The 26,083-nt window shown below is 39.1% G+C and overlaps 1 long non-coding RNA gene across 3 annotated transcripts in view; it reads right to left on the bottom strand.

Annotated features, from left to right (window-relative positions):
• Positions 1-4,100: 4,100 nt before the first annotated feature.
• LOC128142373 (uncharacterized) overlaps positions 4,101-26,083 on the bottom strand; it is a 65,902-nt gene continuing 43,919 nt past the window's right edge. For 2 of the 3 annotated variants that reach the window (XR_008235372.1, XR_008235373.1), the window contains exon 3: positions 4,101-6,656. This is a non-coding gene — a long non-coding RNA (uncharacterized LOC128142373). Of the gene's footprint in view, positions 6,657-25,116; positions 25,186-26,083 lie in introns of all 3 variants that reach the window. The other variant, XR_008235374.1, reaches the window with a different exon arrangement.

Genomic DNA, 26,083 nt, shown 5'->3' with positions numbered 1-26,083 from the left:
CAAAATAAACCATGAAAGCTAAACAATCTAACATTGTGCAGGGAGCATATGAATATGAAGAATCCATTTAATTTATGTATGTTTTAGTGGTTTGCTACGTTTCTAAATTCGAAAGGGTATGCGAATGCATTCCCATATTGACTGAGCAAAGTTTCTAACACTGGACTACACAAATATCCACAATGTCCCTTTACATTCCCACTGGTACAAATAGCACATTCCATGGCTATTTAAGAGTTGTCAGTCCCTGTTTCTCAGATATTTGGGGGGGTTGGCTCCAGTTTGCAGGAGTAAGCAATGCTGAATTTCAGGTTCCTGAAAGAAATATGCATGGTTTAAAGAAGAGAAAACCTACATATAAACTTTCTTTGCTTTGTTTAGGTCAAACTAGCTGGTTTTTCTAGTGTTTTCTTTTAGAAATAGCAACACAGGGTGATAGGTTTACAAAGATAATCAAAATAAAGCCGTTAAGTAATGGGTTTATTCCATGATCCAAATAATTGATAAAACCCCCTAAGAATGTGACCTTTTTTCTGGAACTTTGAGCAAATACATTTAATATTATTGATATTAAATATTCATTTCATATTGATGAGCCTGCTTGAGTTGCAACTTATGAAATAGAGACGAACAGGACTCATCAGTACCTCTGCATTACATTGATACTCTTAGTTGGAAAAAGCCACATAAAGGATGCTAATTTTATTGCTTTTATCACATAAAAGTGATAAATCAGGGTAAATATCTTAACTCCAAGAATATTCCAGAGATCTACATAACTGTTAGATCAATGTAACTTTGCTCTGCGGCTACAACTAGTCTTTTCAAATCTCTTGCCAAAACATTATATATCTATAACTAGACCTCTGCAAACACACGTTCCTCTACATCTGACTCAGATTCATTTTCCCAACAGAAAATTCTTTTTTGAAATTTATTTTCATTTAAGCAAAATAAGAAGGGATCTAATGCATTTTTTTATAAATTATCTCTGTCCAGGGAGGACACTTTCTAGTTCCACAGAATGGAGAAAGAGGTAGGTCCAGGCAACCAAATCAGTCAAATTAAGATCCTGTTCTTCTCTTAAAATTCATTTCTTGACACACAAATTCTTGCCAGTCGTTACCCTCAATTGCTCAACCACTTCTGTGGAAGGAATGCTTGACAAAACATTGGCTGTACTACATGATGGATCTTCTAACTTGAAGACCAGACATCCCACAGCCTCTCATTTAAATTTCACACCTTTTTCATTTCCTGATTCTGGTAATATCATGGAATTTCTCTTACTACTAACTCATAAGTCACTCATTTCCGCCATCATGCTGTCATGACTGGTCTCACTTTCCTCTACCTAACAACTGCATGCAGTACTTTCCCTCTCCACCACCCATTCTTTTTCATCTTTATTTTCTGCTGGTTTCTCCACTAATTTCCTGGAATTAATTACTTCCTTTCAGCACCCTTTCTTCTTACCCCTGAAATGACTGATATTATCAGAATTCATAAATGTCTATTTTATAATTCATGATAAAATAGACCAAAAAACCTCCAAGCCCCAGATTTTAATGAAGCAGTCTCACAACCTTATTGTTATAAAATGGAAAAGTCTAATTTCTATGATATTGTTGGTTTTATCACTGAGGCTGATTGCATTTGTGCCATCTACATGGTAGCTGTTTAAGATGATCAGGTCATATTCCCCACCAAGTCAGCAGATCAGGTATCTGGAAGCCTTAGAGTGTGTTCGACCAGAACAATGAAGTCAGCCTTTTAGCAAGAAAACTGGACATTTTTCAATACTTTAAAGTATTGCTATGATGAAACTTCTTTTATCAGTTAGGTCTTAACTTGATGTAAATTAGCAATGATTAACTGATATGATTTAGAGCACTTCAAGTTTAAATAAACAGATCTTGTCCCAACTAGAGGCTTGTCTGATTGCCAGAATTAAGGAGGTAATCATAACAGGCATGATTTCTTTGGGGTTTTGTTGTTGCCTTTATCTTTTTGCTATAAGCACTTGGAAGAAAATAGATCTTCTAACCATATAACCTTTGCTTGTGCTACATCTCAGAAGTATTGTATCTGAAAGACTGGCGTATTTTTCAGTCTAGAAACTATCCTCACATGCCTTACGTTAACCAGCTACAGTGTTTCTCTCGTGTACCATATTGTCTGTTTATCTCTAAATATTTGAAATTACATAATTTTATAGATAGATATCACATCTGAAACATACCTTGCAAAAGCTGATAGCAAACTGCTGATAGGGAGGTCAGTTATCCCAGGCATTTTCATATGCCCCGTATTCCTGTAAGGGTCAGTTTCCTATTGGTTTGAAAATGTAAATGCTAGAGGGTACAGTATATAAACCAAATGCTCATCAGACACAGAGCATTGTATTCTGACATAGATGTCTATCTTTTTTCTCTTAGTACAAGCTTCATCAGTTATTTTAACACCCTGAAGTTAAAAATTAATAGTTCGTGTTTGTCCTTATCAAATCCATCCTATGAGACTACACAGGATAATTAAGATGTACAAGAGGATTTTAGAAAAATTAAAGGAATTATGTCAAGACTGGCAGGCTTAAAGATTAAACATACCTGCTCGGCTGTTGTGAGCAATTGTGTTTCCTTACCCCACCACTCTGCCTACTAGCAACACTCTTTGTGAACGAGTCAGGCACAGAAACCTTGTGAACATTTTGACAGTCTCTCTCTGTCTTTAAAATGTATAAAAGGTGGCTGAAATTACAAATCTTACATCACTATAAATTAGGATATTATTTAAATAATTGACTCCTGAAATATAACTTGAAAATTAGGCTTTTCATTTAAGTCTTGTGAATCAGTCCTTCGTGACAGGTTGAGTGCACAGGCTGTCTCTCACGGTGTTTTCCACAGGCTGGCTCCAGGACACCTCAGCTCAACTTCTACTGAATTTAATGGGAATTTGATCATGAAATTCCCATGACAGTGAGTTTAGCTAGCTGTCCATGAACACTATAAATAATACTGCTTTAGCTTCTGCAACTAAAAAGGCTGTTAACAGTGCTCCTGAAGCTGTAGTTAATATTTTGTAACAAATATTTAGATAGCGTCAGCCTGTTCCCTGGCAAAATAGCGTACACCAGTAATGCCACATCCTGGGGGTGGAAAGTAGTGTCTAGGCTGGATGAAAGCAACTGATCCTTCATTGAACCATCCCAAAGCAAATGAATTCACCATTCCCATGCCCGAACCTGCAGAAAGGGGGTCACACAGTGTCTGCCAGATAGAGACCTATGTCTGCTGATCTTACTTCAAAACGACTGTCACAAAGTGACTTGATCCCATTCTCCTGAGTAACACCTGAACTGTGACGGATTGCTCTTCCTGGTTTGGCCATCTCAGCTGGGTTTCCAGGTGAGGCTGTGTAGATGGCCCTCCTCTGAGGCAGGAGAACTGGGTTTCTGCAGCCCTGTCCCCTAGGCCCTTCACGTGCACCCGCCGTCCCGCGGGAGCTGCAGCCCTCAGGACGTGCAGAAGCAGCTCCATCGTGCCTCTCCCAAGGCTGCACCTAACCTCTGGGGAGAAGACGTGCAACAGATGTAGGGCAATAAATGGATTTGTACATGCATCTGACTCTGAAACAACATATAGGTAGAAGAAAACTAGCTGTGCATAATCCTACAGAAGGAGGCAAACTCCTCCCTGCGCGTTAGGAGATCTGTTTCCTCCTGGAAAGAAACCTTCTGTTTTAAACAAAGCCGCAATGCTTTGTTTTAAACTACCGCAAACAACGTCTGTGTTGATTTCACTGAGATAACACCACATCGGTATTCACTCAGGTGTTCCCACATCTTAAACTTGCCCCTCACCCTTTAGTGCCAATGTGTAGAGCTTTATTTTTCATACTTTGACCCTTGTAATGGCCCATTCCTGGAAGGCGTACACAGTTTATCAGCATGATATAGCCCGTTAAAGAAATACTGGAAGTGGCATGTCGTACTTCCTTTGGTCTAAAATGAATGAATTTATTAAACATAGAGTTTGAAAGTGACCACTGAGGTAATTTTCTAACACCTAGAGAAGAGTAAAAGAAACAAACCAGTATATAAGCATTTATTTTATTTTAAAATAAATGAACACAATTTTTTTAGGATTCATAATAAACACCCTTAGCTACTATTTCTACAGAGTAAATCTGCATTTAAGGAGTACTGAACACATGTATTTGTTTGACACAAACTGCCAAATGTCATTTTCAACTGTATGAGATGCCTGTATCAACCAATTGTATTGATATATCAGGTGCTGGCAAAAGGAAGTCAACATTTAAAGCTGTTAAACTCAGACGAATATATCTGAAATCCATAAAACCCTAAATTCATCATCAGACAATAAGCAAAGAGCTAGATAATGGAAGAACACATCCCATTGCATTCACAGTCATTGATGACATTCAAATGGAGGACAGAAATTTGTGTCACTTTTAAAGCACAGTACGTTATTGTGCTAACAACCCATTAAGTCACATCATCGTTATTTGTACTACTACAGCAATAAACATAAATGTACCTTAAATATAAAAGCTGTTTTGTGGAATTTTTATTTGACAGGCTGTAAGCTTTCTTTTTTGTAGCTCTTTCTTCATTGGTAGGTGAACTCCAGAGGTTTGGTTGAAAAAAGTTTTATTAACAATGTGATCTTATTTCTTAATAAACTGGCAGCATATATTATTCAGGCAAGGTACAAGGCCTTAGCATGAAATAGTAGGAATGCTTATACAGGGAACACTGGTGTGTGGCACTGGGTTAAAGATGATTTTCCAGTTGGAGCAAAGAGGATTTTCCTTTCCCAGCTACAACACTCATAGCCTGGCAGCTCTGCGTGTAAGCCAAAGAGTCTTTCAGACCCCTGAGCTGGTGCCATCCTAAGCCAGAACATCTGCATGGCAGTGTTGCAGGAAATACAAGGACCTGGGCACTTTACAGCCCTAACAATGCTTTGGTGGGCTCAAGTTAAATTAGTCCTACTGAAAGGAGACACCTATTGCCTCTGGGTCTGCGGGGGTCTGTGCTTTTACATGGCTGATCTATTGGACTGTGCAGCTTCCAGCCTTTAAGTTAGGTGGGTCACCCAGGTCATTCAGGGCCCTCTGCATCACTGTCTTCTGCTGTCTAAATGTTCTACAGGGAATAAACTCTCAGTATCCACATAGAAAATGGAAGGAGAGTGGAACAAGGGGACTTAGGGAGAAAAGGCCTGAAGATCACTAGCAGAGTCAGCAACAGACCCCTGAGCCATGAAGAGAGAGTCAGGAGAGTTACCCACTAGCACACACTACCTTAACTACTAAACTAGTTACCATCAGAACATTGCCTGTTCCCTACAGGGATGTTAATCTTATTTACTTTAAGTTGCCATACGGAGGCATTTAGGGTACTCCCAAAGCTTTGTGCTATAGAAACACAACTGCTCTGCCATTGCAAAGCAGAAATTTTAGTAAATTAAAGGTAAGGACTTCTTATGCACCTTAAATGTGGCTCCCTTCTATAAAAATTTGAAGGTCCATGCAACAGCAGAGAAAAGCTACAGACATCTGCTGTCTGGCCAGCACCAATGAGGTCAGGACTTCTGGCCTTTACCACTTCTGGCTTTCACTGGTAGGTGAAAGGCTTTAATCCACATCTTTCCCCGCTGCTGTGGGAACTTTGTAAGAGAAGGTTAAATAAACATTTCTCAAAATAGTTCAGACAGCATTAATTGAGCCTCAGCATGCAGACTGTGTAGATGACCTCCCGCAGTCCCTTCTGGGACTATTTTCTGTAACCTGCGATTGTTTCAGGCTGTTGCCTTACAGATTCAGCTTGGTGCTGCCATAAGCCCTCACATCTTCCCATGTTTTTTTTAATGTCACATCATTTGTAATGGAAACAGAATCTATTGCATAACCTGGTGACAGAAAATTGATTCAGCTGAAACCTTCAAAACCACAGAGAGATCTTGGAATATAGTGTTCAAAAGAATACCCTCCATCATGGCCAAGTATGTTCCTTTTGCTTTAGGTGAGGCTTTAATGTAATGGTGTATATGTAGCTAATAGAGAGAGTGGGGTCACACACTGTTGCTGAAAAACATCAGCTTTAAATCACAAATACCAAGGCATTTATGTACTTCTGAAAAAGCTGCTCAATAATTTCTTTATCAGGAGGAATCAACTGATAATAGCCACCTCCCCGATTCAGAGAAATATAACAAGACCTAACTTCGCAGACTGCATCAAAGCAGATTTCACAGGATTAGTCTGGGCTGTTCTTCAGATGCAATGCTGATGTCCCTCTGGACAGATTATTTATCACAATATATTACAGCTGATTCATGGGTACTGAATACAAATAGCTACGCTGATGTTAAGGATGTTGCAAAGCTAATAATGATAGCTATGAATCCTAGTTTACCATCACTGCTCTGCAAGCATGTAATTCATTTCAGGAAGGTGAGAAAGCTATTAAAAAGTAGCATAATGTGACTCATTCTGCCAGCCAGTATAAATAGTGCAGGAGAATCAGAGTTTTTCAGCATCTTTCCTGGTTTTGGATGTTTCTGAAGGGTAGTTCTCTTCCCCTCCAGGTTGGGTGGGTGTCTTGCTGCCTGTTCTTTAGTTACCTGTAAAAGAAAACTTAGTTACCTGTATGAAAAACTACTTGTAATTTTGTTAGTGATAGAAAGTTTTGGTTCTTTCGGCTAGTATTTTACTATTTCATAGCAGAGGGACCAGACTTGAAAGCTGTTTCACTACTAAAAAAACACAAAAAAGCCCCACACCTGACTCATCTGCTTAGGATTTAGTCATAGGAACAGTAAAGAGGAGTAAATCCCTAAGATAATACTCAGAATGAATGATTTACCTAACTTCAGGAGTACATGCAAGTTTTTATGTACTGTCTGCTCTGAAACCGCACTCTATTCAGATTACAATTAAAAGGCAGAAAAACTGTCTTTTTAAAGTGGGCAGAACTGGATTAAGACAAAGGAACTATAGATCTGCTGGTGGTGTTTACAGGATCTGCAGATCACGCTCAACAGTCCCAGACTGTCTGAGCTTCCTTTGTCATATGCTGTGGCCCATACTGTACTTCTCACTGGGAAGCATCCCTCAAAGTACTTGTCTCTACTGGATTAGTCTGCACTTCTGGCCAAAGTAGAAACCCATGACTAGCCCAGCTCTGAACACAGTAACATTAAATCAGTCTCCGTTTCCATAAGAGAAAACATTTCTAGCCTGCATGAAGGCAAAAAAAAATATATGTGAGTCCAGGGTAATAAATACCTACATGAGTCTGCCTGAAACAATAATTTTCATCTCAAACCTGAAGACCAGTATTGTCCAAAGGAGTAACAAGGATATAAAGAAAGGGGAGTCCCTGTAGAAGCCTCTTTTGCCTTAAGCCCGACCAAAGCCCAATGCTGCCCCACTCCTGTGCAGTCTGCTAAATTCTGAGTTCATAACTCCTACTAAGTTGCTCAAAATCTTGCAAAAGGACCACAGAAATAGTAAAAAATAGCACACACAGTCTTCCATAGTGTCCCACACTCCTTAGCTAGAAATCAGCCCCAGGCTGTCCTCCCCCATCCAGAGATCACAGAAAGATAGATTTCTCTTCCTATTTTAAATAGGCTTTGTCAGTTCTTAGAGAATGCAAATAATAGTCAGACAGGAGGAGAAGAAGTGATGGTAGATGATAACATTCCGTAATAAAATGTGTGAAATTAAATTTAGATTAATTTTAGTATATTCATTTTAGGTAAGAAATAATTATTTCCAGTGGTTAAAAAATTCTTCCACATTTCTGACACAATAGTTATTAAATCTTTTCAGAAATTGTCAGTAGACTTTTAAAGCTATAATATAAGAGGCCTTTACCTTAGGAAGTATATTCAGTCTGAAATAGAACCTGTAAATGGATTTTTCTTATCATCCGTGAAGAAGTGTAAACTTAATTTAGTTGCTGGTTCTTTATCTCAATTCCTTTTTAATTGACATTCCGCTTAAACTAATGAAAAACCACCCTCTCTAAAGTCACTGCCATTAGTACCTTATTCTGGCCTTGTCAGGAATGACTGACAGAGAGGTGAAGCTTAAACACTGATAGTCAGAAATCTTTCTGTTAATCCAAAGTCAGTAAAATCTTCAGACTCTTCAGACTGAACATATAGCTATTATTCTTTGTAACTAACTTCAAGAGGATTTGAAATGGTAGATAACATGATTCAATAAGACCTTGGTACACTCTTAAAACTCCACTTAAAAAGCCTCACTGGGTTATTAGATATTGTGATTTATTCCAGAAAATGCTTTCAAAGAAAGCTCAGGAAAAAAAACAAGCAAGCTCTGTATTTGAAACATAATCTTTCCTACCTTCCTGTAATTCAAGCTGCCAATTCTCCTTGAACACAGCTGTTAGAGCCCAGCAGATAAAACCTGGACTGAGAGGAAGTGAGGACTAGCCTGACCTACAATGTCTCTCTCAATTCCCTTGACCTATGGCAAATGCATGTTTGCTGGACAGAAATGCAACTTGGTGACACAGGGCATTATACCTGTCAGAAGCACATTATTCAGTTTACGCTACCACATTATTACTCTACTAGACCACTAGGTTGGAGGAAAATTGTCCAGTGAAACAGGCTGGGTGATCCCTTCTAATGACAGCCAAGGGGATGTGAGTTCTTGGACAAAATATTTCTTGTTTTCAACATTTGCGGGGGAAGAAGTACAAAAAACTTGGTTTAATTCTTTATACTAAGGTTTTAATTTGGGGAGAAGAAATACATTTTGTGTTGTAATATAGCCATTCTCTAACCAACTCTATTCATCGTTTAACTAAGTAAGTTCAACATTGTTAATAAATTAAATACTAGCTGAGCAGAAGATTAGCATTTTTATTTCCTTGAAAGTCCTTTGAGTGTTCACATGCATTTATGTTTTCTATATGAATATTTTGCTTTTCAAGCCATCCTGGGGTTTTTTTTTCCTGTAATCATTTGAGCTACAACTATCAATGTACTTCTTGGAAACCAGGGCTGTAATTCATTCTTGTCAGAAACAGATGGCTGAGAAAATGAAAGCAACAGCAGCAGTGAAAGACAAGGCCACCTGGGTCCATCAAGCTGATGAGAAAAGCCTGTGAAGCTAATGCCAGTGGTATCTGAAGCCAATGCAAGTAGGCTTTCAAAAGAAGAGGAGCTAGGAATCAGTCAATAATAAATGAAAAAAAAAGAAAACCCCTATGAAGCTGTGGAGGAAACAATCCTGGGAATTTCAGGCATAGTCAGCATCATGAAACACCCCAACTTTGAACTGAATTAAAAGGTGGAAAAAGTGGACAGTCAAGCACTAAGCAATGGGATTTGTCTGGGAGCACATTTCTGAGTAAGGTCAACTCAATCTGCTATTTTCACAGAAGAATACAGTTAAACAGAAATTAGAACTCCTGTTAAACTGCTTGGCCTACCTCCCCTGACAATGCAGGATGATTTCTCCACTCCAGAGATCCTTTAAGTATTTCATGAACCATCACAGAAAATTCCCTGGAAAGAGTCAGATAGCCACATAAAGATAAATTTCCTCCTCCTTTTGCTACTTCAAGCTCCTGAACTGAGGGCCACTACTTCTACCAGACCAGGTCCCTGTTTGTAGGTTATGCTGGATGAAACTGAGTCACCTAGAATTTGCAATGAATGCAGGTAACAGCAAGACTTCTTTTCTTCCTGCCTGAGGTGCTATTGCCGTCTCTCTGCACATGCCCTCAGAGCTGAGAATGAAGCATAGCTGGGCCAGCAGCATCGTTCAGTGATGGTCCAGGCTTTATTTCTCTCAGAGCTGCTGTGCAGCACCAGTAAGCACGACTTAGCTCTTTCTCCCTTTTTAACAACTTCAACCTCACCAGCTGCTGCTTTATTTTCTTTTCGGTTTATTGCTATTTAATGACTTCTCTAGATCTATAGGTACTTCCCGCCATACAGAAATGAATGCTAGGTTGAACTGGGCAAAAGAAATCCATTAAGAATGCAGCAATTTTTAAATTCACTCCGCTTTAACCACAGTCATGCCCCATTCATGCAGCTGACATACCGCTGGAAACAACTGCTACCTTCTATGAAGTTCTGCACCAAAAACAGAACAGTAAAAGTTTCAGTGATTCACCTACGGAACATTAATAGTATCAAGTACTTTCATGTCTTTTACAATTCTCCTTGATTACATCTATGGATGACCTCTGAAGTCACATATCATGATGTACAAGATCTAATTCATGCATTTTCTCATTGGCCTTTCTGAGGAAGAAAAGCCACACATATAAAGAGCATAAATTGTTACATATAATTAAACCACCAAGCTGGCCTAAATAATTACACACAATGGATGACGGTGTTTGGCTGGAAAAATCCTTTGGAGTTTGGTGCTTTCTGTTTTCACTTACACAATCACATGAATTCACAGGGAAATTGGTTGATCAGAACTTGTTACTGCTGTTATTTCTGCTTACAGATATAACATGTGGCATGATGCTGAGGGGCATATGTGCACAGCAGCCTATGGAGACTTGAGACCCTGTGCTGCACTTAGCAAAATTCACAAGGATGCCCGTATTTCACATGCGAATGATAGCTCTGTGAGACTTAAAGGTACAGTACTTTCGAAAGATGTGGAGGTGCCATCATAAACCACAATATTTATTATAGTGAAACAAAAGCCTTCTTCAAATAGAATTGCTAGTCATGGGTTGCAGTAGCAGTTATCTGCAACTGCAGCCACTTTGAGCTTTTGGGTTTTATTTAAAAAGCTTAATTGGAATTTTTATTACTCCCAATTAAGCTTTTTAATTAAAAAGAAAGTTGAAAGAGGCTGGAGGCAAGTATTGCTGAAACTCATATCTGCATAGACTCTGAGGGGAAAAAAAGGGAGTTTTGTAAAATTGCAACTGTCAGCCAGCTGCAGCTTTCAGTAACGCTTACTGCTGATCCCATTTACCTTGCCAGCGGCACACTGCAAATGCAGATACACGTCTAATTGGAAAAACAGGCTTTCAGCTTTAAATAGCACTATAAGAATATGAATCCTGCTTCGTTCCCGCAAAGGACGCATCATGTGAGTAAAATATCCTACCTAGTCCCCCATCTCTGCATTATTTATTCTATTAGTAATTTGAGCCTGGTAGATATTTTCCTTTTCCAAGACCAGGGTAGATTCATATAATGAATTTAACAACATTCCAGCAGACATAGGGACTACCTGCACATTTCTCTCCAGACCTTTACATGTACAACAGGTAACATGTTCAGAAAACAGGGACACCTCTGAACCTTCCTTATAGAACCCAATCAATATTTTTGGCCCAAAGTTAGTTGATTTCAACTTTTCCTTCTAACTCAGTTATTCCATGTAGTCTTTAACGTTTTATTTGGATTAAGGAAAAAGCACTGGTTTAAAGAAGGAGTGAGAACTATTATGGAGGGATCTGCAACATTCAGCTGGCAAAGCAGAGACCTTCACATATCCAGACAAGTGCAACTTTTTTTAGATAATGAAGACCTTGGACCAAATCTCAAAAAAAATCATATCATTCATTCTTGCATGTTAACTTCCTCACTCTTTGGAAGAAAAGATACTGCATATTTAGCCCTACTTAAGGTTTGTTCATAGAGTAAGATAATATTCTAACAAACAGGGATGTTAGATTAGCCCTTGGAATTTACTCTATTGTTTCTAGAGAATATCTGGTGAAAATATTTTCAAAATATACCTAGTGGCAAACAATTTATTTTTATATTAATATATATATTATCAAAGTGCAGCACAGTTAGACAATGGGTTCTTAGTGAACTGACTTTGAAAGTGTAATTTGAGATATATTTCCCAGATACAAATCTCAACAGAGCTGCTTTTTACCCCACCTTTACCTTGAGTAAAAACCTTATTGTGAACTGCTGTTAGAGAATAGATGTGCTTTCCATAGGGCTTAGAGGACAAAGTTGCAGAAGTAAATGAAGATTAGTAATGTATGCATTTTTTTTTACATAGTTAAAGAGTGAAAATTGAAGGGATTATCCAACCTGCAAGCTGAAATATTCTTCTCAAGAGAAAGAGGCATTTAATTCCACAGGAAATTAAGGATTCAAGAAAAGTTGATTTCCTCCCTGTTATTGCAGCTAAAGCTGTGTTGTGAGCAAAGACTGGACGGTGAAGTACGTGGGTAAACATGTACCATTTTTCTTAGAATGACATAAAACAAAGATTTAGGGATGTTCACTTGATTAGATACAGTCCAGACAGTGTTTTGATATTTTTAATAGAAATTATAAATCAAGCTGGGTTACTCTTGAAACAGATAATAGAATCACCTGAGTACATAAATCTTAGAACTTTTGTCTTCTGTGTTCTTTATCTTTCCATCTCTTCAATATTTTATTCTGAATGTTTGCCTGTTTGTTTGTATATCAAGGTCATTACCAGACAGTTTACTAATTTAAAGGGAATATGCTTCACAGATATTAGTATTCTGAGGACCAGAGATTAAATTATAATGTTTCAGTTTTAAAAACCTTAGGACTGATCTTATTTATGTCAGAGCCCAATGATTAACCCCATACAACACGGTTAGATATCAAAAGCTTTGTACTGAAACTATACTGCATTTTTTTCTCTCTGTGACTTCTTAAGCCAAAATGTCTCCAGACTGAAAACACAAAGGGTTTCTTCTAGCTGGTGAACAGCCATGCTAGAAAGGGCACAACTGGTACCTCTCACGCTGTGAATTGCGAGTGATGGTGAATTTTGCAGGCTGCTCGCCCCAAGGTCCCCATGGAAGCCATGAGAGAAAGCAGCTAACTCTAAGCATCGTTCTTCTTTGCTCTCTTGCTCATGCACATAAGGTCCAAAGGCAAGAAAAGGGGGGAGCTTTGGCTTCACCTCGCAAGCATAAATTAGTGTAGCTGATGTATAGTGTGAGCCCCATAGAGGAAAAGAGCTCTGCTACTGGTCTGCACTGGGGATAGACATCTACGCTGTGTTTGATCCTGGAGCTGTACAGCTGTAACACTGACTATAACTCAGGAGACACTAAGATATCGCAATTTACATTAAATGCTCTAACAGTAGCCATTCCAGGCTACATAAAGATGCCAGTCGTTTTATAGATTCTGATCTTTTAAAAAAAAAGGCCAACACATAGCATTGTTTCTCCATCATTCAGTGCTTCATTAACAAGATTTTCTTTTAGGAAAACACTGCTGGCAATATTGTAAATACATTTACTCTGCTTCATCAGTGAGCCCTGGGATATTTTTTCATGTTTATGGATATGATTTTATGTATTTGCTCATGAATATGTCTCTTAGATATAGGCTGGTAACATTTTATATGAATCATTAAATATATTTTAGCAGGGATTACAATGAGTTTATTTGTTTCCATATAGAAATGAGGTTATGTTGTTTGTTTTGCAAAATGTCACTATTACTTACTGAGAATCTGCTGTGGCCATACTGATAAGGTGGGGATAAAGGTTTCAAAGCCAATTTCATTTGTTTTAAATGGTTTGTGTCATCTGGTATATACCGGCAAATGTCTTTAGCAAGTGAGAAACCAAGGCAAATAAATCAGGTATAAATCTAAATCACTGGCTTTATTGTAAGGAGAATTGCATTACGTTCTCTGAGAAACTTGGTAGAATTTCTTCTTTAAGAAGTGAGCCCTCCTGCAGTGTGTCATATCGATACCAGCACAGCTCCAGTGCTATTCAGCAGTGGGTGGAGGGATGCTCACCTCTGCTCCAACCAAATGAGCTTGGCTCCGACCTTAATACATAACTTTGGATAGCATCCAGGATGCATCCTCAATACAGTGGGGGGAGAGCAAAAGAAAAAAACCTTATTTAAATGAGTCTAAATTTTTCCTTTCTTCTTACCAGGGTGGCTATAAATGTCTGCCTTGCCTAATCATTCAATCAGTCAATCTCAGTCAGGGAAGTCAGGGCACTTAAGAGCTGCTGCGGTTCCGAGTAATTACCTGAACAAAAGACCGTCTGGGATTGGACTAACTATTGGCTCATCTTTATTCAGCAGCATTTTCAGATCATGAAAGGAGAAACCTGGAAAGTACAAGGGAGGAGGTGCAAAAGAGACAAATGAAAAGGGAAAAAAATATACTGTAAATGTACACCATAGGAAAAAAGGTAGAGATGTATTTTTGTTGTTTGATCAAAGATTTCTGTGAGAATACAGAAGTTGCAGGGAAAAAAAAATTAAGAAGGCTTCTCTGCTTCAGCAGTAAATTTCTGCTAAAAATAGAAAATAAGGAGACAATGGACATTTGAACTACAAGTAACCAATCACTCATTTGGGCTGTCTGAAGCCCAGAGTTAGCTGCTATTTCAAATCATGATGGAAACTGAATCTTTGCTTTCTCATATAACTCTCCTGATCAGCAAGCTATTTAATAAACTGTGGAATTTCTTTTTTGTTTCCCCTGAACCACCTTGAAAAGTCTCTTACTCACCCTGATGTGTGGTGGAAAACATTATAAAATAAACTCAGAAAATTTTGGGCAATAAGACAATTGTTTGTTACACAGCTCTAGTTGAAGCTGAACCCTGAGCCAAACTCTGCGTTCACACATACTGAGTTTAGTGCTCCACTCAGGAAAACTCCAGTGGGCAGTGACCTTGTTTTAAATGTTTTGGTAGGGACTGTAAAGACAATGATTTTTACCAAAATTCTCAGATGGAAACATTTTCACTTTATTATATGGGTACAGGCAATTCCATACAGCAATGAACTTCTTTAGGGAGACATTTTATTCAGAGATTCATAAAATTTACCATTAGATCACCTAACCTAAAAACTTACATAAGCCATAGTAGCTGTCCCAATTATGCTGAGCTTTAGCTTCCTCTCTTTCCTGTATTTTTCTTTGGTTTGAATCACTTTTTATTACTTTCAGAACTACACTCCCAGCTCCCAAATTCATTAGTGGTCTCATGGGCAGTAACTGGAAGCCTTGATCACAGCCTCAGCCTATAGGCCAAGTATTGATTGAAGATGGAGTCAGAGCTCATACTCCTTCACTAGCTAGCAGGTGGTTGTCGTGGTTTCAGCTGGGATAGAGTTAATTGTCTTCCTAGTAGCTAGTACAGTGCTGTGTTTTGAGTTCAGTATGAGAAGAATGTTGATAACACACTGATGTTTTCAGTTGTTGCTAAGTAGTGTTTAGTCTAAAGTCAAGGATTTTTCAGCTTCTCATGCCCAGCCAGCAAGAAAGCTGGAGGGGCACAAGGAGTTGGCACAGGGCACAGCCAGGGCAGCTGACCCAAACTGGCCAACGGGGTATTCCATACCATGTGATGTCATGTCTAGTATATAAACTGGGGGGAGAGGGGGCCGGGGGAATCGCCGCTCTGGGACGAACTGGGCGTCGATCAGCGGGGTGGTGAGTAATTGCACTGTGTATCATTTGTATATTCCAATCCTTTTATCATTACTGCTGTCACTTTATTAGTGTTATCATTATTATTATTAGTTTCTTCTATTTATATTCTATTAAACCGTTCTTATCTCAACCCACGAGTTTTACTTCTGTTTTTCCCGATTTTCTCCCCCATCCCACTGGGGGGGGGGGGGAGTGAGTGAGCTTCTGCGTGGTGCTTAGTTGCTGGCTGGGGTTAAACCACGACAGTGGTCTTCCCAGAAGAAGATTTGCAATGGGTGTCTCAGAAGATACAAATACACAAATGTGAATTACCAGCTTTTTGAACTTACCTATGTAACACCTTTGCTAAAGCCAACCTTGTACTAAAAAGCAAGAGCTCTTGCTACTTCCATGTAGCTTCAGCCTGGCTTTCTGTTCTGGGGATTAAGACCTCCTTATGATGCCAATCCCCACCTTTCTTGGTCACCTAACTCTTTGTTGATGATGCCTAAACACGTTTTAACTCTACAGAAGTCCAAATGTCCAAAAAGCAGTTGAGTTCCTCAGAAGCGAGGCAATGTGCAGAATAGGAGGTTATCAGCCCAGCAAGTAACATAAAACTTGCCTGCAATGGGAATGACTATCAAAGCAGCAATGGTATCACTTGTGCACTCCTGGCAATTATGACAGACATTTTATCCATATATGTGTAGCATTGCACAATATCCGAGAGGTCAAAATTCTTTAAGATAGACAAAGCCAGGTTCATAGTAATAAAAAAATATTGCTTTAAAATTATAACAGATAATAGCCATATGAAAAGGAAGAGCAATGATGGTGACCCACAGCGCCTCTTATAGTACATGGTATGGAGTAAAGCAGAAAGGATGTTGGCAGCTTCATGAAAACTCTGACAGCAACCTTTGGAGAAAAAGCAACTGGTCAAGGATGAAGGACAGTATGGGCAGAACCTATTAATAGCTGCAAAACAGGAACTTTCCTAGAAATCAGCTGTGGTACTTAGGAAAGCACCACACTAAAGACCTTTCCTTTGCTGACTGTGCTTTATATTTCTGTAACTATAACAATGAGTAACTTATTTGCAAATTCTCAAAAATCTTCATATATTTCTAAACAAAGATTCGGAGCCATATGTTTTAAAATCTTTCATCATTATCTCCATCTATGGGGCCTGGAGATTGTATTAGATTTTATTATTTTAGTGCCCAAACCAAGAGATTATCAGTCTTAAATGCTGGGAGAAATTGCTGCCCATAACACAAGCATGGTCAGTGGTTCCCACATGGCTTTGAAAACACAGGATGGGGTGGAGGCTGCATGCTCCTCTCATGTTACAGTTAAAGTGTGTATGTCTACAAAATGAATAAATACTCGCTGAAAGCTGAAAAGATTCCTGCTGGCTGTGGAGTTACTTTGATACTGTTCTGAAAATCTCCTTAATTGAGGAGGTCACAAATGGACCAGAACTGCCTATAACTCTCAGCTGACATTTATGCCCATCAGCATAGAGGGTGTTTACTTATCTCTTCATAATATTCTGACACTTTCTAATGCAGTTTAAAATTCTTCTTTTTACAGTAACATGCACATTACTTTCCCTGCCTTCATTTTAATTCCTCCCAGAAATAAAGGCTATGAAGTGTTTATGCAGATCCACTGATACCTTGACTTTGGGTTTGCATTTCAAAACCAGCCCTGGTTTACTAGGAAGAAGTGATACAGGACATGAAGTAGGAAAATCATTCCTTTTATAGCAGGTGAATATCACAAGAGGTAGGAAAAACATAGGACAGACTACTGCAGTACCTTAATTATAGCAAAACAGAGAGGGACCTATATTCTCAATGGCAGATAGAATAGCCAGTGCAGGCATGTGATGTGCTGTGTTCAGTGCTGTGAACAAATTAGAGCATTCAGGATTTGGAGGATTCTAGCACAGGCTGAGATTGTAAAGGAAGGAGAACCTTCAAAACCAGCAAACAGGGACCAAAAAAAAAAAAAGTACCATCTTTCTTTTGATTTGTCCGGTAAAAGAGACATTAGTTTCCTTAGAGTCAGACGCTGAAATAATTGGAAATGTAAGCATAACCCTCCACCCCCACCCAACCCCACAGAATTACAGATCTGTACCAGTTGTGGCATATTCCAGGGTAAAAATATGTCAGTCAGGAAATCTGTAGCTTTAAAGGACTGTGCTAGATTCACTCCTGCTGGCACAGAGGGTTGCAAATAATTTGAATAATTGCTGCAGAGAGCAGATGGTAGAAATACTCCATTAGAAGAGTTCCAAATATAGCTTAATTCAGCAAGGGGAGTGAGAAAAGTAGAGGAAAAGTTCAAAGGAAATCTGGCTGCAGCATCATCAAATTATTATTAATAATAAATAGTAATAATAATAATAATAATACAACTGAATGGGAAATTAATGAGAAAAAAGGATGCCAAAATTGCTATTTTGGGCTATTGCACCCTAATGGATGCCACCAGAAAACAGCAGTCTGGTTTGCACCACCACCATTTCTGAGAGTACCGCTACAGCTAGATACCATCAGTCTGGTGCCACATTTTATTATTTCTGGCTTTGGCCAGAGCACTGAATCAAAGGGATCTCCTGAGTTTCCCAACTCCTTGCTGTCTTTGCACATCATTATTGGACACTTGGTGCCTCCCAAGGATGAGAAATACTCAGCTCCTTGCAATGCAGTAACCTCCTCGTTCAATGTTCAATGCCTTGCCCCAGGGCAAAGACCCATGAAACTCAGGGTTGAACTCAGTTGCTCATCTTTACACTCCTCTTTTTCCAAAGGTAAAACTGCAAGATGGCGTGCCCTGCAATACCTGGGAATCCTAGACAGATCACAACAGCAGAAATGGGTCACAGAATCAGTGCTATAAAATAATAAATCAGCAAAGCTGCAGTTCTCAGGTGGAAATTTGCTGTTGTAAAATCAGGGATCCAGAATTGAGTGAACCTTGCTGAATGCCCTTCCTCAACGCTGCTGAGAACATTTATCATATTTGTCAGATCAATAAATTATGGTAAGAGAGCAGAAAAACCCATGTCTGAGGAGGACACCACAGATATCTTTTGGTACAGGTGATAAAAATACACTGCATGATGAAGAGTAATTTGGTTAAATTCTTTATAGACTACTGATGATTAATTTGAACTTCTTCCTGCTACTCTAAAAACAAATATGAAAAAGAGATACATAGTTTAGTCAATTCATCAATCACCTCATATGATCTTGAAAAAAAGCACACATCAGATCCAAATGTAGCAAAGGAATTGACAGTGGCTAAAATATGTAACATTTTGCAAAAGTACAAGTCAATAAACAAGGCTTTGCACAAAAAAACAAAGGCAAAGACATAAAATGTTACAAAACCCATGTATTTTGAAGGTTGCCTCAAATTCCGGGGTTCACCATCTTAAGTATAATATCACATAAGACTGTTTAAAATAACTTACCACAATTTACATTGTAGCCTTTTTTTAGGTACTTTAAAGGCAATAATGGGAATAATGGGTGTACATACATTTGGAGGAAAACAGAAATCAATAAATCAGAAATGTTGCCAGCTACATCAGAAAACATTTGAACCTTCTACTTATATCTGCAAAATTTAAGTCATACTTATAGCTTTCCACCCAGGCATGAAAATTACAGCATTTATAGTAGCAAACCTGCCTTATTTGCATTTGTTTTTCTTTGGAAATAATAACTTTGCACATGTAGGCTCTTCATTTGTGTACACAAATGTTATTGCACAAGGCATCATTTTAGAGACTTTGTACTACAAGAGCCATGCATATCCATTACCTCAGTGTATACTCATTACAATTTCTTGCCTTACTAAGGTTTCTAAGATCCACAGACAAAACACAGCAGAAAACAATACAGGCTGAAAAAATCCAAGCATTTTCTGTATTTCCTTAAGCACTGAAGAAGGCTTAAAGAAGATCAAGCACTTCAAATATTGCAGCCTGCTTCACTGGAAATATTTCTAATCAAATCAAACATGAACAGAATAAAATTACATGAAGAGTAATGAAGACTATGATAAAGATTGCTAGATTTCAGTGAGTCATCTGCTACAGCTTCTCCAGTTTCTCTTTTGTAAATGTCACTATTAGCTGCAAAAGTAGCTCAATTAGAAAAGTATTTTCTGTGAGAAAAAAATTGACAGTGTTTGAAGCTGAAGACACTCGTATTTTACAAAGAAAGGGCATTGCAGAAGATTCTTACTGTACTGAAAACATAAGTATAAGCCCCAAGACAATGATGAAGGGAACATCCCAATATGACGTACTGTGGTAACAAGACTGGAAAACATGGTCAGTGTTTGAGTTTGCAGTAAAACAGCTGGAACGATTTGGCAGCAAAGTGCCCACCAGAACCCCTCTGGTGCACCTACGGAAGCAGAAGCTATAAATTGGCTTGCAGGTATTTTACAGCCTTCCCCTTTTATACCAATGACTTCTGTCTGGCGCACAAACAAAGGGAGAAAAGATGACAAATGGAAAAAGGGAGGGAATAGGGGTCGATCATAAATAAACGCCCATTTCCAACCGAGCCCAGAGAGCGAACCGCAAACATACAGCGCTCCCAACAACGATTCTAGCACTCGTTTCCAGAAGGACGCAGATTTATTCTTGGCGCTAGCAAAAGCAGACGGGGGCAGCAGTCAGAAGCACAAGAAGGCATTTTGACACACATTTGTGAAGCAAGCTCGTTTTAACTTTGCGCTTTCCCGTCCCTCCTTGCCGCGCCGTCTCCTTGCAGTGCATTGCCACCTGCAGGACAGCCAGCTGCGGCGAGCCGCGCTCCTGCCTCTCCAAAAAAAAGGCTCGAAATGCGGCTCTCCTCGCAGCTTTTGACAAGCGTTTGCTCTCACGAAGCGGCTAAAATCGAGAAGCAAGGGCACGTACGTGTCTGTGACCATAAACGTGTATATACAGTGCTGGGAAGAGTCAGCACTGTTACCTCCCAGCCTAAAAAGCCACAGAGGGCCGAACGTTTATTATGGTCAACGCAACCTCCCTGCCTGTGACGGTGCTGCACTTGGTAAGTCCCAGGCAAAGCTAGGTAGCTAAACCAGGTTAGAAATTAAAGTTCTCACTTTCATTTAACGACTGTGAAAGGGGAGAGAGGAAGATGAGACACTTGCATTTAAAGATGGAAACAGGAAACACAGGATTGAAAGGAAATACTCTATTAGTTGGTTTTCAAAAAGTCAAATTCCCCAGGGTGACTTAAGTAACTCTGCCAACAGCTTCCTGTCACCTGGAGACACCAGATACCTTTTCAGTGTTTGCTTAAGACAGGGGGAAGGAGAATGAGTGAATACAAAAACGTACTTTACGATACACCACGTGGAATCCTGGCCCTATTGATCACCACGGCAAAGCTTTCACTGATCCTTATGACTATCCTGTTACATCCACAGTCTGGATATAATGACTATGTGAGATTTTTTCCTAATTGAGGCTTTGTAAATGTCAAGGGCAAAAATGAACGTTGCAGAAAGCAACTCCAAGAGTTTCATGCCGCGCACAGGGTGAAGGCGCTAACTTCTGATAGCTGGAGAAAAACAGCAGCAGTTTCCTTGTTACAAGGAGGAACACACATCTGCACACATTCTCCAGAGAAGTACTCCTTTCAGCTAACTATTGTTAATTACTGGAAACAGAAGGAGGTTTAATACAATCCATTCAGCCAATGAGGAAGTTAAGCTTCAAGTAGTAGACATGAGGCAGAGTCTCAGCTGAGCTGAGTAAGTAAGTCATGAGCACTGTACGGCAAGGAACCGTCTCACTTTTCTAGGGAGCACGGCAGCGTTGGGGTTCGAGAAGGCGGCAGGGTCTGCCTGGAGGCAGAGCTGCCTGGTGTGCTCTGCTCATACAGCGGCCCGCACAGTCAAGTCCTGCTCCTGACTAAAAACCAGAGGTACCTCACATCCACCACAACCATCAACACCAACTGGCAGAAAGAAACTAGCAAAAGAGGACCAGGAAGCTATAAACTGCACAGGAGCCACTTGTGCAATGCCGATGCAAAAAAGGCAAATGCAAATCTGGGATGTACAGGTGTGGGTGCAGTTCATCAGACATGGAGGTGGCAATTTAGGAAATTAAGTTCAGCAGAAATCAACAAGACTGATGAACACGATATATGAGGAGAGAAGATAGAGCAATGGGACTGACTTATTTTCAAACAGAGAAGAGGCATAATGAGAGCATAAACATGGCAGTGATTAATTGTTTTCTGTGTACCCTCTGTATACAGGAAATTGGCAACACTAGTAGAAAAGAAGATTTATGCAAGGTGTAGGGAAAATCTGTCTGTTTATAAGGAGAGTTAAGTCCTGAGGCAGCTGGGGAAGTTAAGAAATCCTTTCATTCAGAGGTTTTTAAGAACAGATGAAGCATTATTTGGACTCTTGCCACTTGGACTTGTTCTTATAGTCTCAGCTCCAGAGATTCACTGATATCACAGATTTCTCTTGCTTATTTCTTATCAGTATCTCTTTAGTCATGGGCAGATTAAAAAACCATGACCATAATGCAACTATAAATGGAATACAGACAGAGAACACACATGCATTATTTCTTTTTCACATTTCATGAAGCCAAAGCTATTTCCACAACTTCCAGTTTGACTCATGATTTTTAACACTGAGAGACTAACCACACTGGAATCAAGACAAATAATAAAGAAAGATCATCAGCAAGAAATACTCAACAATTTTTTTTAATAGGCAAACATACATGAAACCAAGACATATGTACTGTTAAGTATGTGTAGTATTTTTACATCTGTATATTTCAAATCTGAGTAACACAGTAATGTACGTTTATAAATTCTCAAGGACATCCAGAGAACTAGATACAATTTAATACAATCATATAGCTTGAAATAGACAATTTTATAGAAAATAGATGATTTACTCACAAGATAAAACACTAGGAGCCAGTGAAGGTACCAAAAATAGGAACCACAACACATCACGATTCATTCTGAATTGTGTACAGCAACCCACAGATGTCTTCTGCATTGGAGGCCTTAAATTTCACATGACTATAGAAACCAGATGTGCCACATATTTAAATCATGAAAAACAGCATTTTGTGCTATTTGGAAAGCTCAGACAGTGGGTTTCAGGCTATTGGAAAGGTACTAGGAATTATCTGAATATGAACTACTATCTTGTACAAGAGTTGTCACAATTAACGTCCAGAAATGGGGAAGGAACTCTAAAGGTGGTGATTCAAGAAATAGGTAACTCTAGCAAAAGATTAGCAAGGGATTTATGTATGAAGTCTATATCAAAAATATGTACTTTGGACATTTTACCTTCAATGCAAATTTTGGGTTCTGATACCTCTGCCTGGGTCAAGGCTCTGACTCAAACTAGCCCTTTTTTCTTTGAAAGTAGGAATTCATTTTTACTAATGCAAGTGATCTGCAAGTCAGATGAGTAGGTTAAGCAAGTCATTTAAGTTGCATGTAGAGACGATGAAAACAGGTAGGCATTTGGAGGCACCAGTTCATCTTACCTTAAATTATTACATTATGGTTAATTTTAATATTATACCAAGATGATCTGTGTCCTGGAGAGGCTTACCGGTCTGCTTAGGTTATAGAAGCACCACAATGATGGAGGTTCCAGTTCCAGCCCAACCCGGCTCCTACACAGGCAGTTGGCTGAAATGCCAAAAAATTTCTGCATTTTTTTTCCTGGACCTGAGCAATGGCATGGAGCATTTAGACATCCTGACAGGCAATTGCTTTCCCTTCAGGAACATCACAGCCTCTTCATTGCTTTACTATAGAACTGGATATTCAGAAAATGGAAGATGCATTTCCAATTTGCAAACTGATTATTTAGGGCCTGATGTGGTGATGCATATTTAAATACCTTAGTGCCACTTGAGACAGACTAGAGTACCTGACAAATCCCTGCAGAGGTGGTATATATTTCAGAAGACCTTTGTGAGACCCATTCCCTTCTAGAGGCTGCGGGAGAGGTCCCCTCGGATAGCTCAGATGGCACTAGATGTTCATGCACGAGCAAATGGATCAAGCCCAAGGACACTAAATTTGGATTTCAGCCCTCTTGACCTACCCACCAGACTGAAATGTTCACACCATAACAGGAGATGCTGACATAAATAGCTCTGTACCTCCTTGTTAAATCCGCTGGCACAGCGGGAAGAGGTGTGAAAAGGGGTTAGGGATGGTGGAGGCAAGTCGGCATTGCTTGGCTCCAGGGACAGGCAGCACAAAATCTTGTTGCTTTGGGTAGAAATACATGGCCTGAATGAAAAAACACAACATAACATGGACCTCCTTTCATGAAGCCTCTTGAGGATAATAATGTGATCACCTTTCACTTATTATTATAAATAGGTTATTACACAGACCTGACTTCTCTAACCTCTGTAGCAGTATTACTCCACTAGGAAAATAATAACACAGTGGTAAATTATATTATTTCTACAAATAGTGTGAGAAATTGTGGATAACCAGAAAGGTTAACCCCTGTTTAATCTTCAGTTGCTGTGCTAGTGTGGTATAAATCTGATGGTAAATGGGGGGCAGGAGAGCAGAATAGAGCCCTTGTCTCCTACATACAATACATAGTCATCTGAAAGTTTGCCTCTTACTTTGCTTTAGCACTATAATTTCTCATAAAAGGCTTGTGAACTAACAATAATTGGAAAATAACTACTAAAAAGAATGGTATTTATCTGCCCTTTCTGGCATGTTCACTTGGGATGCAAGAGCCTAGGGAAAGAAAGAAATACTGTAGCTGAAATGCACAAACCCTTTGTTTTCAGTATAGGAAAAAGGTTCCTCAGAGGGTGGCTAAAATACTCAAAAGATGTATCTTTTATACATGCAAACAACCCTTAGATAACTCTGTCCATAGAACTGCAACACCAGGTAATGAAGCTACTGAAAACAGGTATTTATTCTCTGCATGGTATTTTTTGTCCCTCCCTGCTGCTAATATTATTCTTATGACACCAGACACTGCATAATTTGACATTTCAAATGTATGGCACCGTGACAATGATATATGAGGAAACATTTACAGAGCCTGGCACAAGAAGCTAAATTAATACTGAAAAGCAAATGACTTGCTTAGATTGGCTGCTATTTCTCAGTTTCCAGGGTAAATATTCAGTGTAACAGTTAAACTTGGGAACACAAATAATTGATAGCTTTCAAGCAATGACTGTAGATATTTACAGCCTACCTGCTTAACTACCTGTTTTCTGCCAGCACCAATGTTACTTTGCTCCAGGCATGTCTGGCTATATGATCAAATGTGGATAAACATAATCATACAATATGAATTAATTATGTTCTTTATGTAAAGAAATGATCTTTAAGATTTCAAAGATAAAAGATTGGAAAAACACAACTGAAGAAAACAGCCTATGGAGGTTGCTCAAGAGGAATTCCAAAAAATGGAAATGAATAAAGTAGCACTCCCTGTCCAAAGTATTTGGTCTTCTTCTGGATAATTTGAAAAACAATTTGTGAAAGGAAAATTAAGAAATACACTGAACATTTCTGCTAGGCTCCCTTCCCCCTTCGCCCTCCCCCCTCCCTTGGGTAGCACCTCCGGCTCATTCAGGACACATCCTCACGCTCGGTTTGCCGTAAGCTCAATCATCTTAAAAGAGTTTTCCTGAAGGTCAAGAAGAAACAAAAAGCATATATCAACATGAAGGGAAGAGGAATAATCTAAGTGTGAGTGCCAGGAAGGAATCAGAAAGAAACCAATCATGTCCTGGGTAGCAGAAGGACAGAGAAAAGAAAAGTATCGCTCTCTAAATTCCAGCCCCCCAACCAGTCATTTGGTTATAATAGAAATTGGCAGAATAGATTATGCAAAAATTATGAAACTACCAGTAATATGTCCAATGATCTCATCACAGCTAATGTTAGTACAAGGAACGCTTTGGTCTACATTTTCAAGCAAGTACCTAAAACACATAGCTGTGTTACCAAGGACTAAGTACCAAACAGGTCTTTCCCAGATCTGTTTTCTAGGGTGGCAGGACAAAAGCAAGACTCCTATGGCCTTAAACACTGCTAGATTAACTTTTTGCAGGTCATAAAAGGTCTGCAATCTCCACAGAATGCAGCTGACTCAGCACCACTACAGCACATTGCTGCCTCATACAATCACAGCTAGGACTTTGAAATGGATAGAAGGTTATCAGCCAATATCTTCCTAATGTAAGATCAAGTCTCAATATACCTCCAGCCTTCTGGATCTAAAATTCCATTTGTTCAAAGGTGTTAGTGTATATACTTGGTTGTAAGAAGCTTTGGGAAGCTTTTGTTCATGTATGACTCTGAATGCAGACTTCTCCAGGTGAAGGAGGTCAGAAAGCAAGGACTGCATACTCTGTTCCTATTTGGCTCAATCCCAAATTAATAAAATCCTCATGTCCAGTTTCAGGGCCAATGTTAATTTATATTACCCTTCATTATATTATGTTTTTCCTTAGTTAAAGAAAAAAAAACACTGGGATAAACAATTTTTTGTCATTCTCTAGATACTCAGATCTACCATCAAA

This window comes from Harpia harpyja, chromosome 5 (genome assembly GCF_026419915.1).
Source record: "Harpia harpyja isolate bHarHar1 chromosome 5, bHarHar1 primary haplotype, whole genome shotgun sequence".
Taxonomy (NCBI): domain Eukaryota; kingdom Metazoa; phylum Chordata; class Aves; order Accipitriformes; family Accipitridae; genus Harpia; species Harpia harpyja.
This window is presented reverse-complemented; position numbering and strand designations above follow the sequence as displayed.